Genomic DNA, 19905 nt, shown 5'->3' with positions numbered 1-19905 from the left:
TCTTCTTAGGCCGCCCCCTGCAGTCGAGGATGACTTGCTTCCACGCTAACACAAAAGCAAAATACTGCAGATGCTGGAATCTGAAATAAAAACAGAAAATGCTAGAAATCTCAGCGGGTCAGGCAGCATCTGTGGAGAGAAACAGAGTTAACATTTCGGGTCTGTGACCTTTCCTCAGAACTGGAGAGAGTTTGAAAAGAACACGTTCTTAAACACTGAAAGGGGGAGGGGAAGAGAGAACAAAAGGGAAGGTCTGTGATAGGGTGGAAGGCAGGAGAGATTAGAGAGACAAAAGGGATGATGGGCTGAATTGAAATGGTAATGACAGGAGTAAGAAAAAGATTAGTCAAGATAGGGTGTGAATGGTGGGATAATGATCAGCTGCCATTGGAGACAAGGAGAAAAAACATAGGTTCGGGGGAAATATTGGCAGCCGTTACACTCTGAAATTGTTGAACTCGATGTTGAGTCCAGAAGGCTGTAAAGTGCCTAAACGAAAGATGAGGTGCTGTTCCTCGAGCTTGCGTTGAGCTTCATTGGAACAGTGTCGGAGACCGAGGACGGAGAGGTCAGAGTGTGAGTGGAGCGGGGAATTAAAGTGACAGGCGACCGGAAGCTCAGGGTCACACTTACGGACTGAATGGAGGTGCTCCGCAAAGCGATCACCCAATCTACGCTTGGTCTCTCCAATGTAGAGGAGACCACATCGTGAGCAGTGAATACAGTATACTGAATTGAAAGAAGTACAAGTAAATTGCTGTTTCCCCTGGAAAGTGGGAAGGGAGGAGGTAAAAGGGCAGGTGTTGCATCTCCTACACTTGCACAGGAAGGTGCCGTGGGAAGGGGAGGGGGTGCTGGGGGTGACTGCGGAATGGACCAGGGTGTCGCGGAGGGAGCGGTCCCTTCGGAACGCTGAGAGGGGAGGGGAGGGGAAGATGTGATTGGTGGCGGGATCATGCTGGAGGTGGTGGAAATGGCGGAGGATGATCTGTTGAACATGGAGGCTGGTGGGGTGAAAGGTGAGGATAGGGGAACTCTGTCGTGGTTCAGAGAGGTAGGGGAAGGGGTGAGAGCAGAGGTGCGGGAAATAGATCAGACACAGTCAAGGGCCATGTTAACCACAGTGGAGGGGAATCCTCAGTTGAGGAAAAAGGAAGATATGTCCCTAAAGGGTTAATCAATTCTTTTTATTACATATTTCTTACAAGAGACTAATAAGCAACAAAGCTATTGGGATGAAACTGTCAGGTTTGTCTCTTGATAGATATTCCTGTTGCAGTGATAGAAATCTCAATCTCTATGGATTTCTGATCTCCTGCCAGAACTAATAACTATGGGATAACTCCTCTACACTCATCCACTGTAAATCTGCCAATTATTCATGAAAAAGGCACAATTAATTACATAGAATGCTGGTGAGCCGGTACCTCACAAATCATCTGAGTCGTGACTACTTGTTAACACCTTAAATCCAGCATCCAAAGCAAAGTCCACAGCCGGAATTTTCTGTACCTGGGCGGATCAGGTACAGGCGGCTGTGAGGTATGTCGTGACCCCATTCTTTATTGCATCCCCCTCCCGAGATCGACTTTCCCTTAATGGTGCCTATTAAGTCCACCCTGCGCGTTACCCGGCCCTATTAAATGGTGCGGGTCTGATGACGTCATCGAGGACGCGTTTTCAGCCGGGATAATTAAAGGAGCCTTGGCCACATTGCATTTGAAGGTTCATCTCGGAGTGTGCAGGCACTGCATGGACCATTGCATTGTTGGAAGGACCAGCAAACATGACTGCACAGAGACAGCGGGCTGCAGTCAGGTTCTCCGATGACTCCCTCCAGATGCTTGTGGAGGGAGTGAGAGCACGCAGGGAGGTCCTCTTCCCTTCCGATGGGCAGAAGAGACCTCCCCAGCAAACCAAAGGAGCCTGGCTCTAAATAACAGAGGAGGTGAACAGCGGAGATGTGGGGAGGAGGACCTGGGGGCAGTGCCACAAACGTTTCAATAATCTCATTAGATCAGAAAAGGTGAGTGCAAAGCCACACTCTACTTTATTCTGCTGTGATTTTATCACATCCCCATCACTCTGCCTTCCTCAGCTTGCTCCTGCACATCCTTACTCAACATACCTTGCACCTCCACCCATCCCTCTCCTGCCATCTACATTATCACATCCCCATCTGACTAACCACCCCTCACACTCGCCCGCATCCTAATGCAATCATAGCAACTAACAACACACAAGGCGGCCACTTGGCATTGCCACCCCACTCCATCACCCTCTTAAGATGTAACCCATCCATTCCTTACACATTCCGAAACTCTCACTCGACCTTCTCTTTTCCCCCTCCTTACAGGAGAAATGAGCCGACAATAAGAAGGAGATGAGAGGAGCAGAGTTGGCCCTCCATCAATGGCCAGCTTAACCGCAGCAGACGAGGTCGCCCTCGAAGCATCAGTCACAGAGCAATAAGAGATGGAGAGAGGGAGACATCTCAGCAACCTGGTAACAGAACTACACCTCATACAGACACATGGCATAGAGCAGTCACTTATATGGGGACTGATGTCAGCAGCCAGTCAATATTCATCGTGTGCATAATGGTATCTGTGCCCATTCTTGATATTACATATCTAACTCATCTCTTTACTCTCCCACAGGTCCATCAAGAGCCCACACCCAGTCCCCCACACCCCCACTAACCAGGAGGAGAAGGAAGATGATTCCTCAGTGGAGCCTCCAGCCTCTGAGGGCGCACCGTCACCAGACCCAAGCGCACCCAGCCCCAGCGCAGGTACACACACCTCGGTTCGTCCCCCTGAGATAGAGCCGTGTTGTCACCTGGTGTCTCACAACTCACAAGTGAGCAAGAGCAGGTGGTGGAGACAGGGACAGCAGTGGAGGCTCCTCGCCGGAGGGCACAGGACGCTCCCGGCTCTGCTCAGCTGCAGGCAGACGCTGAGCATCGGGGGCTGCCCAGAAAGAGGGCGATCCTGGAGGGGCAGCAAGAAGTGCAGGAGGCTGTGACAGGTTTGCGACCTCGATGTGCGGCACCACTGTGTGGCAGGCGATGGTGATTAGGCTCGTCCATTGAAAGGATGGCCACCTGCATGGAGCAGGTGTCCCTCTCACATGAGAACATGCTATCTATGGAGAATAGATATCAGAGTCTCATCGACCTCCTCTCTAGGAGGAATGTTGTAATATATAGCTCCATCTATCGGACTACTGCTCCACTAGTGGACTACTGTGGCAATGCAGCCATTGCTGTAAATCCAAGAAAGGCATCAGGTGACAGGACACCTGACAAGTTCCTGTGTTAAGAGCCATCTTGTAGTCTGTGTGTTGTGGTGTCGTAGAGAATATATCACATTGGCAATGAGGATAGGATAATCGGATTCCATAGCTGAAATTTTTCATGGCGGATGATTCCAGCCAAACAGAGAGACTTTGAGAGGTCCTTTGTTTTGCAGCACAGCTAAAAATCCAAGGTAAATTACAAGCATACTTGGCTGAACGACCAGAGTCCAGAGGGCCGCTCCTATGGAAATAATAGGGTGCTTGGGTTTCAAAGTCACCGTGAAACTTTCGGAGCCAAGTGAAGAGGCTAGAAATGTTTTTCACCGCGAATAATATCATCCGAGTCCCCGAAGATGAAAACTGTAACCGGGTGGTGTTAGAAAGAAAACGGGCTATTTTCTTGACTGAAGCAGGCCCTGAGGTGTATGAAACCCTGAAAAATGTGCTTGTTCCTGACAAGCCGAAGGTCAAATCACTTACGGAGAACAGCACTACAATCCTGAGCAGTTCTAAACTACCACCATCCTCTGGGTGAAGAAATTTCCCCCTCAAATCTCCTCTAAACCTCCTACCAATTACTTTACATCTGTTTCCCCTGGTTGTTGACCCCTCTACCAAGGGAAACAGGTCCTTCCTATCCACTCTATCTAGGCCCCTCATAATTTTATACACCTCAAAATGGTCTCTCCTCAGCCTCCTCTGTTCCAAAGAAACCAAAATAGCCTATCCAATCTTTCCTCATAGTGAACATTCTCCAGTCCAGACATTATCCTCGTAAGTCTCCTCTGTACTCTCTCTAGTGCAATTACATCTTCCCTGTAATGTGGACCTCGCCATGGCGAAGGAGCGGCGAGAGACTGTGGAGGGATATGATCGGGGCACAGGGGAGGTGTGAGTTCGGGGCCAGGTCCCAGAGGCAGCACGGGCCATCCCACACTGTGATATGTGTGCACATTAGGTCCGAGCAGCAGAGTTGGTCTCCAGTCGTCTTGGTTAACCCTTGCCACTGGACCAAGACCTAGCTCTGTCAAGCCCGTACGGTGGCTGGTGTGCAACGTTAAAAGAATCTACACACATGCATCTTCCACCCTTCAGGATGTAGTTCGGGTTCTCCATAGAAACACCTGTGAACTCGTCCTTTTTTGGCGTGGAAGCAAGTCATCCTCGTTTCGAGGGACTGCCTACGAATGAATGACACTCATTGTTGTTGTATTCAAGTCCGATGGTAAGGTAAGATTGTGTTGTGATTATAAAGTAACCGTAAACCACGTTCGAGAGGATAATCTCCCCAATACATTGTCAAATGTAGAAGATTTGTTCACAATGCTGACAGGTGGTCAGATCTTCTCAAAGTTAGATCTCACAAATGCCTACTTACAACTTGATCGAGATGAAGGGACTAAGTCATGCTTGACTATAAATACTCATCTCGGCCTATATCAATTTAACAGGCTACCATTTGGAGTGTCTTCCGCCCCTGTCATATTCCAAGGGGTGATGAACCAGATTTTGCAAGGCATTGAAGAGGTAGTATGTTATTTAGATGACATACTCAGTTCAGCATCAAACAGGCAAATTCATAATAATATATTGAAGTAAGTGCTCAAACAGCTAGAGAAGCACAGAGTATGAGTGACTGCTCACAAGTGTGAGTTATTTCAAAACTTAGTGGAGTACTTAGGGCACAGAGTAGTTGATGGTTTACATCCAATCAGCATTCTGAGCAAAGAATCATTGGAGACAGAAACACCCCATCCATTTCGAACATATTCACTATAGTCAATGCCAGTTCCAAAATACAGCACAGGTTGTTGGGAGAAAAGTACCGATATTTAGATCTTAAAATCAAGAAGAAAAATTGTAAAACTGAAACCAAATAGTGACTATGGAAGGTAGAGAAACTGGAGAAAATAAAGAGGCTGGGGAAGGGGAGGGGCTGGGGAAAGGGGAGGGACTGGGGCTGGGGAGGGGGAAGGGGAGGGGCTGGGGAAGGGGGAGGAACTGGGGAAGGGGGAGGGGCTGGGGAAGGGGGAGGGGCTGGGAAAGGAGAGGCACTGGGGAAGGGGAGGGGCTGGGGAAAGGAGAAGGACTGGGGAAAGGGGAGGGACTGGGAGCAGTGGAGGGGCAAGGAAGGGATTGTGGAAGGGGAAGGGACTGTGGGAGGGGGAGTGGTTGGGGAAGGGGAGGGCTGGGGAAGGGGGAGGGGCTGGAGAAGGGGGAGGGACTGGGAAGGGGAGGAGCTGGGGAAGGGATGGGGCTAGGCAAGGGGAGGGGCTGGGGAAGGGAGAGGGACTGGAGAAGGGGGAGGGGCTGGGGAAGCGGAGGGGTTTGAGAGGGACTGGGGAAGGGGAGGGACTGGGGAAGGGGTGGGGCTGGGGAAGGGAAAAGGATTGGGGAAGGGGGGATTGGGGGCTGGGGAAGGGATTGGGAAATGGAGAGGGACTGGGGAAGGGATTGGGGAATGGAGCGGGACTGGGAAAGGGGGAGGGATTGGGGAAGGGAGGGGCTTGAGAGCCACTGAGAAAGGGGGAGTGGGAGGGTGTGTAACATATATACCTCCACCCAGTGGACTACTGTGGTAATGCAGCCATTGCTGTTTACAACAATAAAGAGGCAACAGGTCACCTGACAGGTTCCTGAAGTTATCAGCCATCTTAAAACATGTGTGTGTGTGAGGTCATACAGAAGATATCACATTGGCGATGAAGGATAGGATTTCTGGGTAACCTAGCTGAAATGTTTGTTGGTGGATGATTCAGCCAACCAACAAAGAGACTTTGAGAGCTTCTTTGTTTTGATTAACAACTAACAATCCAGGGTAAATTACAAGCACACTTGGCTGAACTGCCGGAGTCCAGATGGCCGTGCCTATAGGAATACTAGGGCGCTTGGGGGAGTTTCACCGTCAGCGTGAAACTTTTTGGAGCGTATGTGGAGCAGCTAGAAATGTTTTTCACCACGAATAGTATCATCGATGATGAAAACTGTAACCGGATGGTGTTGGAAAGAAAACAGGCTATTTTCTTAATTGAAGCAGGCCCCGAGGTGCATGAAATCCTGAAAGATTTGCTTGTGCCTGTCAAGCCAAAGGACACATCACTTAAGCAGATCAGCATGACAGTCCTGAGCCCCTGGAAATTGATGAAAGTTTATCGTTTTGGAACACAAGATTAATTTATTGTTGAGAGTATCAGTGAGTACATTGTAGCATTAAAAAAAGCTATGCATTCATTGTCATTTCGGAAACTTTCAAGACCGAGCATTGCGTGACCGCTTTGTTTGTGGGATGAAAAATGATGCGATCAGAAGAAAGTTGTTGACAACCCCTAACTTGACTTTTGATTTAGCTTGTCAGACAGCTATGTCAATGGATATGGCCGACCAATATTCCCGAAAATGTTGTACCATTTCCAGTCGCCAGACAACCGAGGTGAATCGCCTGCAGGTTAAAAGTAAAAGGCAGTTGGGCCCCAAGGCCTCAGCAACTGACCAAGGTAACAGAGCATTGAAGTCGTGCTATCGGTGTCTGGGACAACTCAGTGCTCAAAGTTGTCCATATGTGAGTGTTTCTTCTGCAGGAAAACTGGGCATCTTGTGAAGGTATGTCGGCTGAAGAGTAAACCAACTTTCAAGGTATAAGTAGAAATCCCCAGAGACTACATAGCATGGAAGAAAAGCAACAGGACGAAGTGATAAACATCATCAGGAGCACAAAGGTATCTCGCAGCGATTCAAAAAGTATTATCATCCAAATTGACGTTGTCGGAAGCAAGATACCCATGGAAATTGACACTAGTGCATCCGTGAGCATAGTACCGAAATCGCTATACAGGTTGAACCTCTCTTACCCGGGACTCCCTTATCCGGTGACACCCCTTATCCATCATCATTCCGGACTGCCGGGTGTCGCATGCAGAGAACTTCGACCCCCCACACCCCCCACCCCCGCCATGTTTCCTATTCCCTTTCTAGGCACATCGCTGATACTTTTCCTTTATGATTTAATTAAATCATTCAACGAAACAGAAAATCAACACACTTACGAGAAAGTAAGTGATCAGCAGTAGCAGAAACCCCCTCAACCTAAAACACCTCAGGGCCCACTCGATCCACCAACACTTTGGGTTCCGCTCGATCTGGCGACACCTCGGGGCCCGACCTCAGGTGACCTCCTCCCCCCAGCCCCCCACCCCGCCTTAGGCCAATGACCTCCCCTCATCCAGCAAAATCCCTCATCCGGCACAGACCAGTTCCCGAGGGTGCCGGATAAGAGAAGTTCAACCTGTATCACGACAGATTGCGAGATTTTCCGTTGGAGAAATCTAAGATAGAGCTGCGTGGCTACTCGGGAGAGAACATTCTTGTGATAGGTCATATCCATCATCATAGGCAATCCCTCGGAATCAAAGAAGACTTGCTTCCACTCTTAAAATGAGTCCTTAGGTGGCTGAACAGTCCAATATGAGAACCACAGTCCCTGTTACAGGTGGGACAGATAGTCGTTGAGGGAAAGGGTGGGTGGGACTCGTTTGCCGTACGCTCTTTCCGCTGCCTGTGCTTGATTTCTGCATGCTCTCAGTGATGAGACTCGAGGTGCTCGTGCCCTCCCGATGCACTTCCTCCACTTAGGGCGACCTTTGGCCAGGAACCCCCAAGTGTCAGTGGGTATGTTGCACTTTTTCAGCGAGGCCTTGAGGGTGTCCCTGTTACGTTTCCTCTGCCCATCTTTGGCTCGTTTGCAGTGAAGGAGTTCCGAGTAAAGCGCTTGCATTGGGAGTCTCACAAGGTAGGTCGTATCACCGTACTGGTGAAATCAAAGGATCAATTTCAGAGCTTGCCTCTTAGTAGTGACAGGAGACAAGTCTGCCTTACTAGGTAGAAATTGGTTGGGATCACTGAAGCTGGATTGGAGTGAGATTTTTTGTGTTGAAACTTGGTTTGCATCGAAGGATGATGTCATCAAGTAATATCCGAAGGTGTTATGCGAAGCAGGCAGTCCAATCCAAAGCTTCAAGGCGAGTGTCAGGGTACAGAAGGACACTACGCCAGTTTACTGCAAGTCACATTCCATACCATGTGCACTCAAGGAGAGAATTGAGCAAGAACTTAAAAGACTAGAGATAGAAAATAGGTGCAGGAGTAGGCCATTCAGCCCTTCTAGCCTGCACCGCCATTCAATGAGTTCATGGCTGAACATGCACTTCAGTACCCCCTTCCTGCTTTCTCGCCATACCCCTTGATCTCCCGAGTAGTAAGGACTTCATCTAACTCCCTTTTGAATAGATTTAGTGAATTGGCCTCAACTACTTTCTGTGGTAGAGAATTCCACAGGTTCACCACTCTCTGGGTGAAGAAGTTTCTCCTCATCTCGGTCCTAAATGGCTTACCCCTTATCCTTAGACTGTGACCCCTGGTTCTGGACTTCCCCAACATTAGGAACATTCTTCCTGCATCTAACCTGTCTAAACCCGTCAGAATTTTAAACGTTTCTATGAAGTACCCTCTCATTCTTCTGAACTCCAGTGAATACAAGCCCAGTTGATCCAGTCTTTCTTGATAGGTCAGTCCCACCATCCCGGGAATCAGTCTGGTGAATCTTCGCTGCACTCCCTCAATAGCAAGAATGTCCTTCCTCAAGTTAGGAGACCAAGATTGAGAACATTATCTCTAAGATAGATCGATGTAATTGGGCTACACACATTGTTGTTGTACCTAAGTCTGATGGTAAGGTAAGGTTGTGTGGTGATTATAAAGTAACCGTAAACCAGGATCTAGAGGGTAATCTTCCCAATACATTGCCAAATGTCGAAGATTCTTTCACAACACTGACAGGTGGTCAGATATTCTCAAAGTTGAATCTTACAAATGCCTATTTACAACTTGAACTAGATGAGGAGTCCAAGTCATGCTTGGCTATAAATACTCACCTCGGCCAATATCAATTTAAAAGGGTTCCATTTGAAGTGTCTTCTGCCCTCGTCATATTCCAAGTGGTGATGAACCAGATTTTGCAAGGTATTGAAGGGGTAGTATGTTATTTAGATGACATACTAATTTCAGCACCAGCAGGAAAATCCATAACATATTGAATGAAATGCTCAAATGGCTAGAGAAGCTCAGAGTACGAGTGATTGTTCACAAGTGTGAGTTATTTCAAAACTCAGTGGAGTACTTAGGGCACAGAGTAGTCAAAGATGGTTTACATCCAACCAAGGGAAAGCTGGATGCAATCAGAAATGCACCCGCTCCCAAGAATGTCAATGAATATCGATCATTTTTGGGTTATTTGAACTATTATGGGAAGTGCCTACCAAATTTGGCTGCAGTGTTACATCCACTGAATGAGCTATTGAAAAAACAGGTCCATTGGAAGTGGTCAGAAGAATGCGATGCAGCATTCAAGGAGTGTAAAAGCCAATTGGTAGAGAGCACCATGTTAGTTCATTATGATGTATCAAAGGAGATCAAGCTAGCATATGACGCCTCTCATTATGGAGTTGGGGCAGTGATTTCTCATGTACTACATAGTGGGGAGGAGAGACCAATTGCTTTTGCTTCATGCACTCTCAGTGCCAATGAGCATAATTATGTGCAAATTGAAAGGGAAGCTTTGGCATAAATTTTTGGGGGTCAAGAAGTTCCACAAATGCTTGTATGGTCGTAAGTTTACCATTGTTATGGACCATAAGTCCTTGACAGCAATCCTCCATCCAAAGTCCCCAGTTCCAACATTAGCTGCAGCCCAAATGCAGAGATGGGCTTTGATTTTGTCAGCATATACACATGATATTGAATACAGACGATCAGCTGATCACAGTAATGCTGATGCTATGTCTAGATTGCCTTCGCCATCACAAGTTACACCCGATAGGGAAGAAGTCTTCTATTTTTCATACATTGATTAACTGCCAGTCACAGCTGAAGAGATTGGTAGAGCAACCAAACGTGACCCAGTTATGTCAAAGGTGTATGATTACATCGTAAATGGCTAGCCAAACCGGATATCAGAGAAAGATATTCATCCATTTTCATTCATAAGAATGAATTATCAGTCAATAAAGATTGTATCATGTGGGATGCAAGAGTGGTTATACCAAATAAATTCAGGTCCAAATTATTAGGAGATGTTCATGACCAGCACCTGGGAATGTGCTTGACCAAGAGTTTTGCACGCAGTTACCTAGGGTGACCAGGTTTAGTTAAAGATATAGAGTACATCGTCAGTCAGTGTACGACATGTCAATCGGTAAGCAAGAAACCACCATCAGTACCATTACAGCCATGGAAATGGCCTCCCAAGGTGTGGCAAAGGCTACATATCAATTTTGCTGAGCTGGAAGGACAGCAATTGTTCATTGTGATTGATAGCCATTCGAAATGGGTCGAGGTGTTTCCAATGTGGAAAATAACAACAAGTAAAACATTAAAACATTTTGCGAAGATTATATTCTTCATTTGGCCTACCAGGAGAAATTGTTTCTGATAATGGACCACAATTTTGTTCAGAAGAATTTGCACAGTTCACGAGCAAATATGGTGTGAAACATACCAAGGTTCCACCGTACCACCCTGCTACAAATGGTGCAACAGAGCGCACTGTACAAATTGTAAAAAGTGCCCTCATCAAACAAATGTTGGATCCAAATCAAAAGAAACGACAGTTGTCATTGGACCACAAATTGGCAAATTTTCTAATTACTTGTCATAATACTCCTCATAAATCAATCAATCATATGTCCCTCGGGGTCAAGAATGACTTGCTTCCACACTAAAAATGAGTACTCAGGTGACTGATTAACTCATTTTAAATGGTGGAAGATGTCTGTGCGTGAATTCTTTTAATGTTGGGTGGCCGTTTTACACCAGCCATCACATGGGCTTGACTGAGCAAGGTCTTGGTCCAGTGGCAAGGGGATCCAAGACGACTGGAGACCAAGCTCTGCTGCATGTACCAATACATACACATACTCCCATTGTGCTGCTTCCTTCCTCCTTCCCACAGGATCTCGCTCTATGTGGAAGTCATAGTACGCAATGTGAGCCTCACGACCTCACAGCCTCACTATTGGCCCGTGCTGCGCCTTCCCTTGGTCTTGTCCACGCTGCTCCATCTCTGGGCTCTGACCTCTCCACTCCTCTGTGTCTCGTCCATCCTCTCCTCTCTGTTTCCGATCTCCATACCTCGCCTGTCCCAACCTCTGATTCACGTCGGTCGCTCCCTCCGCTCCTCCCCGATTCCGACCTCCGCTCCTCTCCATTTCTGACCTCCGCACGTCCCCGATTCCAAACTCCGCTCCTTGCCGCTTCCGAGCTCCACGTTGTTGATTCTGCTGCTGCGGTGGCTAGCTCGCTAGCCCGACTTCATGGAACAGTTCGAGGAGCAGTTTGGAGCAGCATGGGACTGGAGCTGTGGCAAATCAATACAACTACTGGTAGAACACCAGCAGAGTTGTTTCTCAAACGACAGCCACGGACCAGGTTCTCATTGTTAAAATCAAACTTGGCACAGACATTAGAAGAGAAACAATTAAGACTGAAAGAGAATCATGATAGAGGTAGAGTAAGATAGAGAAGTGTGAAATTAAATCAGAATGTTAGAATGAAGAACCATCAACATAAATGGTTAAATTGGTTACCAGGAAGAGCGGTGAAGATATGTGGTCCTCGCACATATTTGGTCAAGATGTTTGATCATGGACAGGTTAGGTTTGTTGACATTGATCATATTTTACCTACAGATGTGGAAGGAGTTGAAAGTTGGATTGATTCGATTATTTCTGACTCATCAGATAGTCTTGTTACAAGTAGAGTGACTACCAGTAGCAAATCCTACATCAACTGTACTAGAAACAGGTCCAAGAGAAAGGCACAGTTTCCACTATTCACCACAAAATCTTAAATGTTAAGGGTTCAATTTTAACCTAACTCACCTACTGGTGAACTGATGGGATCGGGTGCAATGCTGGTTTTAGATAATGCTCGATTTTACGTGCAATTGAAGTCAGTGGAGAGTAATATTAGGCGGGGTATAAAACGAGAGTTCCACCCAATCCCACAGGTCTCCTGCCTGGCGACTTAGCTTAAAATTACCCCTTTAAGAGTCTTAAGGAATCAAATTCTCAGTTTAAAGGTGCAAATTTGGGTGCTCGGAGTTTACTGCAATCACCACTGTGCCCTGTAGGTGAAGAATGGCAAGGAAATACACCATCTCACCGGTCAGTGGTGATGGAAAACCCTGCCCTATTTCTCAGTGGTGAATTCTTCAACGTCCAATCTGGCTCTTTACACAATAAATGCAGAGTAATTCGTCACATTCAGCCCAGGCTTGAGAATGTGGATGAACGTCAGATGTATTTACACCAACTGAACAGGTTTAACTGCTTCACCCTGACACAAACCGCCTGCTATAACAGGCCCACAAGTCAGATTCATCCCTTCGTCTCTAATTGTGTCTTAATGCATGCCATTTGTAGGGGAGGACTAAAACCCCCTCATTTTACCCAGAAAGAAAAGGGCCGTGGGATCAGTCTGTGCTGTGAATTGAAACCGATGGAAGGAAAACTTTGGGACACAAATGAATTTTAAAAGGGCAGACGAGGCCTGCAGGGGATAAAAGGGGGTGCATTCATGGAGACCCCCCCCCCAGTATTTGGACTCATAGGAAAGGGAATTTAATTTGGAACTATCTACCAGAAAGTTTGAAATCCTAAAGTGCATATGGAAGAAACTACGAACTTTAATCGAATTTGGGATTTTTTAAAAGGTGTATGTTGGGTCTGCAAGAAAAGGGGTGGGGTCAATATCAAAAGGGCCAGTTTGGACATTGGAACTAATCAAATTGTCTGGGAACTGTATACCCTCGAAACTTGCCCCTTGAAAACATTAGCATTTAAACAATGCCACATACATATTCCACCACCTTTTTCTATCAGGAATAGAAATATCTGGCTCAGGCCAGACTAGCACAATGGCTACAGGAGGCCAATGCAATCAACACCCAGTCAAACCTTGAGTAGGTTAAGATCAGTGGAAAAAAAAAACCCAAACTAAAACTGCTGCATTTTTCAAAATCAAAAAGTCCACCAATGAGAAGAATCGACTTCAGCAGGAGAGGCGGACTGGATAATCTGGCTATAAAAAAGGGGTTTCTGACGTAGTGAAAAAGAAGTGATGATTTTCCCTGCCCTTGTCATCCAACAACCACAACCAGCAAGCCTCTCGACACTGAAGGAAAACCAGTGTCCGAAGACACCGAAGATCGAAGAAATAAACCACCAGACTGCGGAAGGCACAGTAGTGAGTATAACCTCTGGTCCCCAGAACTCCCAACTCAGTTAGGCCAGGAAAGGTGGGAGGTTGAGCATTGTACTGCTAAACTGGTGTAAAGATTTTCGTTGGGTCCGTTTTAGTGGGATTTAGGGGGATTGTTTTGTTGGTGTATTGCTGTTTGTTGAGTTACACCTTGTCAAATAAATTGGAAGCCTAAAGTTCCTCTTGGAATCACCTTGTCTCAGTTCTATTGTATTACATCTCCTGATCGTGAGTCTTATGTCAGAACCGTGTAAGGGAAGCTAGGAGCACCTCGAAAATGCTCAACTGTGTGTCACAGGCTAGGGAAGAAGGGGTTAGGAGTGTTTGACACTCACAGGTGCCTCACAGGCTAGGCATAAGCTGTGGGGACGCACAAGTCTCAAAACCCCCTTCATAAGCTGTGGACACAGTCTCTCCAGGGGTGCTCTTGCAGCACTCAGGGTACCTCACAGGCCAGGCATAAACTGTGAGGGCAGAATCCCAGAGAGAGACACCCAAGGCACAACAACCCTGTGAAAACCCCTTACAGAACATGGTGACCGCGGCAGGACATAAGCAAATAGGAGATGTTAATATAACAGATGAGGTGATAAGAGAGGAAACTAAAATGGTGGAGAGAATTTCCTCATACATTTTTGGCAAGGTGAACCTCACCAAACCTTGGGTGCAAGCCCTCACTCGGGCAGAGCGCCCAGTGGATGCTGCTGCTCAGTGGACAGCAGGGAAGGACCACAACCACAGGGTGGAAAAGGCCATCTGGCTTATCTGCTTCACCCGTCAAGTCCGAAAGCTCGACCAGCGGGTGAAGGACTTGGAACAGAGTCTTCAGAAATCAGAGGAGCTCCCTGCTATCCGGGCTGTGGTTGGGGACAACCTGCTGGCCGAATTAGCTGGGGAGCAGCAAAGGAACCGGCAGTTGGAGGAGACCTTCCGAAATAGCCGGGACTATCTTCAGTGTCAGGTCACTGAGGCCAAGAGTAGTGAGGGGTCCCTCCGGGAACAGAACTCTCGGTACACCCAGAAAATTTGGGAACTGGGGAATAAATTAAAAGACGTACAGGCAGCCTATAAAGTGACCAGTAGCAGTGAGTTTGCAGATCATGGTCCCTGCCAGGAGAAGATTAAAACTCTCACCCACGCTCTATCCCAGGCAAAGGGGATGGTTGCCCTGATAGGATCCGGAGGGTCCACAGGGGACAAAGGAGAGTATTGGGGGGTAGAGGAGAATCCAAAGGCAAGAGGCGCCCGACCACCTCCTGAGGCACCGGTGGTTTGTCCGGTGGGGTACCAGGAGGGGCGGGGCACGCAGGTAGTAGCATACCCAGGGTTGGGGGCAGGACCAATGTGTCCCGTTTGGCAGCAGGGATGTGAGGCTCCAGCCGAGGGTCAGTTAAGGGCTGGATCAGGCGACCAGGCACTGTCTGCTGCACCGGGTATGGTGGGACAGCCGGAGGTAGAGGGACCAGCGCAGAAAGATCCTGAACCAGGGCGGATGTGCCCGGTCAGGCAGCGCAAGTACGGTCCTCCACAGGGAGGTGGCCAAGGTCGGAGAGCGCTGGAGAGCGACTTTATTATTCCCCATGGAGTTCAATCACTCAGGGCCATGGTGGCCTATTTGGCCAAACTCACTCGCAGCGGGGACCCGTCTATCCACTTCATGGAGGTGATGCAGGCAGGGGAAATTAATGGGTGCGACGAGGAAGAGACAGCCAAGCTGCTGCTCTTCTCTCTGGACAGCAAATTGTACCAGGCCCTACCGGCAGAATGCCGGAGGGGACAGCGCACATTTACTGAGGTCCAGAGAGCCGTCCTTGGGGAAGCCACTTCACCGGCCAGGTGATGCAGGCCACCCTAAAGGTGCTGGGGATAAGAGCCAAATGGCATGTCGCCTACAACCCTCAGTCCTCAGGCCCCGTAGAACGCCTGAACCGGACCCTAAAGGAAAGGTTGCGCAAGGAGACGGGAGACTCACCGAACAAGTGGGTGGAGGTCTTACCGTTGGTCCTCATGGGAATCCGGGCTAGTCAGTCAAAGAGCACAGGGTACTCACCCCATGAGCTGATGACGGGCCGGATCATGAGAACCCCAGTGCATGTGTTGGCGCCGGTTCTCACCGAAGGGCAGCTCCGAGAGGTGAACCGGGACCGGTTTGTCAGGAACTTGTTTGAACACCTCAAACAGATTCACTGGCAGGCTGCTAGTAACATGGGCAGACAGCATCAGAGTAACCGATTGCTGCTAGAACCCAGCAAACACCACGAATGGGAGATAGGGGACCAGTTCATGGTGAGGAGCTATGCTCGGGTCGGGGTTTTTGAAGCATTATATATGGGACCATACAGCATAGTCGACAAGGCTAGCCCTATGGTCTATGCGGTTCGACTGCCTCGCCGGGTGAAGTGGTATCACATTAATCAGTGTAAATTGTTTGACCCCAAAAGAGGTAAAAAACAGAGGGGACGAGCAAGGGAAGGGAATCAGGCACTGGGGGAAGAACAGGCCCCGGTGGATTTGGAGGCTCCGGAGGAGGCATGGGCCCCGAAGCTCTACAGCCAGGGCTGGTTCACTGCTCCTGTAAGGCTATCCCACCACTGGGTAGAGGTTCCCAGCCCACTAACAGAAGTAGGGAGAAAGGCTCTACCATTAGCAAGGTTCAAGGGGAAGCTGAACCTCCCATGGTGGATCAGCTGGGGCTAGCCCAAGAGGTGGAGGAGATGGCATTGCAGCCCATAACGTGGGACTCTGCACCAACAGTAAGGAGGAGTAACAGAGTGCCACAGCCCAGGGCGCCGTGGTCCCCTGTTTACTTAGCCTCCCGCCCCAGACCGATAAGGCGAAAGACAACAGGGAGGGTGCTCTGTTGCGCTAGCAAGGGTCTCCCACCGATTATCCGGGGCTCGGGAGGGCCTTGGAGGGCAGCACCAGACCCATTAAGGGGGACCATACGAGCCCCTCAGCGGAGGGCATCCTGGTCCCCAGGGTACGGTCAGCCGAGTGGTCGACGACGCCTGTACAGTGACAGGATATAGCCTGGCCACCCGGGGACGGGTGGCGGTGTGTATATTTTCCCTTCCTGTTTTGTTACTTTGTGTTGTGAGTATATGTGTTTAGGTAAGACAGTGACGGTTGGGTACAGCATTTTTGTGTTTGGAACATTTTAAGTGGGCCGAGCCTGGAGAGGTCTCTCAAGGCAAGGCCATGTTCTTCTTGCCTTTCAGATGTCAACACCTCCCTACTGGACGTTAGTGATGCTGGTATCGCTAAGGATCTGCACCGGGCACCGAGGGGACACCGAGGACTTCCTAGTTTTCAGATGCTCCGGGGGCAGAGCGCCGACAGTGACCACAGGAGAAGGGACTCCGGCGGCGGATGGCCGGGTCACCAACTCCCACGAGGGGAAATGGCCTGGGTGGTTGGGATCGAACTCCACCAAGTACTCCAACCATAAGGACTTTACCTACAGAAACGCCTCCATCCCCTGCTCGGAGATCACTGTAGCCACTTCCAGAGTGAGAGTGACAGAAGGCAGGAAGGTATGCCTAACTTGTCAAGGGGACATACCTCTGGGATGGTGGTGGTGGCTCAGAAAGCTCAAGAGGGACATGAGAGACCGACACTTGGACTGGGAACGTCTGGATAATGATACCTACCGAACCATCATGGGGTCATCTGGCGGGGTCACGGTGTGCTGGGAGAAATGGTGGGCGTACGACCAAGGAATGAACTGGACTTCGGGGATGTCAAAGTGACAGACTTGTATAAACAGTGGGATAGGGCCGAACCGGGCAGGCAGAGGCGTGGCATTTTAAATGACATTTAAATGACATTTAACACCGGGGCGTCCGCCATAAACAGTTTGGATAACATGCAGCTGGCCCTCCAGATAAATCAGTTAAAGAGTCAGCTGCGCAAAATCCTGGGGGACGAGAATACCATAGTGGGATCCGCGCTCCACGAAGAGGTGGCAATGACAGTTCACTTAAAGGAGATTATCTCTCAATTGGAGGCACAGGCCAGGGCTGTAAACGCCTTGATTCGGGAGGATAGAAACGCCTCCGATCAAGCCGCCCAAAATGAGTTGTGCGTACTCTATGGGGCCTGGTTGCTGGGAGAGTGATGGAGTAACCTCGAGGATCTGAGACAGGGACAGGTCCCCTCCTGGATCAGCAACCAGCACTTAGCAGCACTGCACCCTTATGATAATGTTTTGAGTCCTTGCCAACTTCGTGTAGCGTCGGAAGCCTACCCGGTACCGGTGGACTGTGGAAAGTCAAACCATACCATCATGGGTGTGGTGGTCAGGATGCCCGTGATGGGGGCGTCCCCACGACCAGCACCCCTGTACCGAGTGGAGAATGTGGGAGTCATTCGTGGAGGGATGCATGTTCGCTTCCAAGAGGTCCCACCTTATGTCACAATGTGGGAGCACACTGTGACAGGTACAGACCCCTCGGGTTGTCGTAGCAGGGGAGCACAGGTAATCCTGTGACCCCAGCACTTGAATGCTTTTGCAAGGCCACAATGCGGGTTCAGCACTGCTGGGGCAGAGCCCATCAATTGCACAATGGAGGTAATGGCCCCTAACCACATGCCTCCACAGGTAGCATATGTAGGCGGTGGGACATATTGTGTCACCACAAGTGCCCAACGGTATGAACATAGACCGGGAAGATGGTGTTCAATACTGTACAGCAGCTTTTGCTTTAAACCCAGGGCACAGGTTCAAGTGGCACACACCAGAATCACACCCATCCCTGAACCTTCCACGATTCACCTCACGGTACAAAACAGCCTCTGCCATCTACAACAATATGTCGCCCAGTTTGGCTATCCCATTGCCCCACTACCTGAGAAACTTACAGCCCTCCTCCAGGCAGTGGATTTGTCTCAAAATCATTTTTACACCATGGAGCAGAAAACTGAAATTCTAGCAGGGGAGATTGCCCAGATTAAACCCCCAGCATGGTGGGATTTGGGAATACGGGCAGACACACCTGCATGGATCCAGGTGGGATCGCATGCTTTAGTAATCGGCAACTCCTGATTGTAGCTTATCTGCTAGCTACAAGCTGTAAGCTCAGGAGAAAAAGAACGCAGTTCCTCAGGCTACTACACAGCCAGGAGAGCCATTGCTAAACACTCAAGGTGTGTAAACAAAGCTTGACCGCGACACTTAGGCGGTTTTGTTATTTCCAGAGATGACTGCATTTTTCATACATGGCTCCTGGGGAGTTTGCAGGGCAGGTTTCTTTGTTTTACGTTTGAGACTGAAATGAGACTCAATGTACAATTACTGCTGTAACCTTAAGTACATATATGTATGTTGCTGTCGTGTATTGTAACCTGTTGGATTTCTGTGTTTAGTACCGCGTTAAAAGGAATTACGATATATATCGACGGGATCAGTTTAGAGTTAAACTGGGGAAAGTTGGGCAATTTGGGAGACCGAGGGTTTTCTCACCACCCTGAACTTTGACACACTCGAGTGGTGTCTGACTGTGTCAGATGGGGGATTATGTAGGGGAGGACGAAAACCCCCTCATATTACCCAGAAGGAAAAGGGCTGTGGGATCAGTCTGTGCTGTGAATTGAAACCGATGGAAGGAAAACTTTGGGACACAAATGAATTTTAAAAGGGCAGACGAGGCCTGCAGGTGATAAAAGGGGGTGCATTCATGGAGACCCCCCCCCCACCGCCCAGTGTTTGGACTCATAGGAAAGGGAATTTAATTTGGAACTATCTACCAGAAAGTTTGAAATCCTAAAGTGCACATGGAAGAAACTACGAACTTTAATCGAATTTGGGATTTTTTAAAAGGTGTATGTTGGGTCTGCAAGAAAAGGGGTGGGGTCAATATCAAAAGGGTCAGTTTGGACATTGGAACTAATCAAATTGTCTGGGAACTGTATATCCTCGAAACTTGCCCCTTGAAAACATTTGCATTTAAACAATGCCACATACATATTCCACCACCTTTTTCCATCAGGCATAGAAATATCTGGCTCAGGCCAGACTAGCACAATGGCTACAGGAGGCCAATGCAATCAACACCCAGTCAAACCTTGAGTAGGTTAAGATCAGTGGAAAAAAAAAATCCAAACTAAAACTGCTGCATTTTTCAAAATCAAAAGGTCCACCAATGAGAAGAATCAACTTCAGCAAGAGAGGCGGACTGGATAATCTGGCTATAAAAAAGGGGTTTCTGACGTAGTGAAAAAGAAGTGATGATTTTCCCTGCCCTCGTCATCCAACAACCACAACCAGCAAGCCTCTCGACACTGAAGGAAAACCAG

The sequence above is a fragment of the Pristiophorus japonicus genome, chromosome 21 (assembly GCF_044704955.1).
Source record: "Pristiophorus japonicus isolate sPriJap1 chromosome 21, sPriJap1.hap1, whole genome shotgun sequence".
In the NCBI taxonomy this organism is placed as follows: domain Eukaryota; kingdom Metazoa; phylum Chordata; class Chondrichthyes; family Pristiophoridae; genus Pristiophorus; species Pristiophorus japonicus.
The sequence above is the reverse complement of the archived record's forward strand: the minus strand, read 5'-3'. Positions refer to the sequence as shown.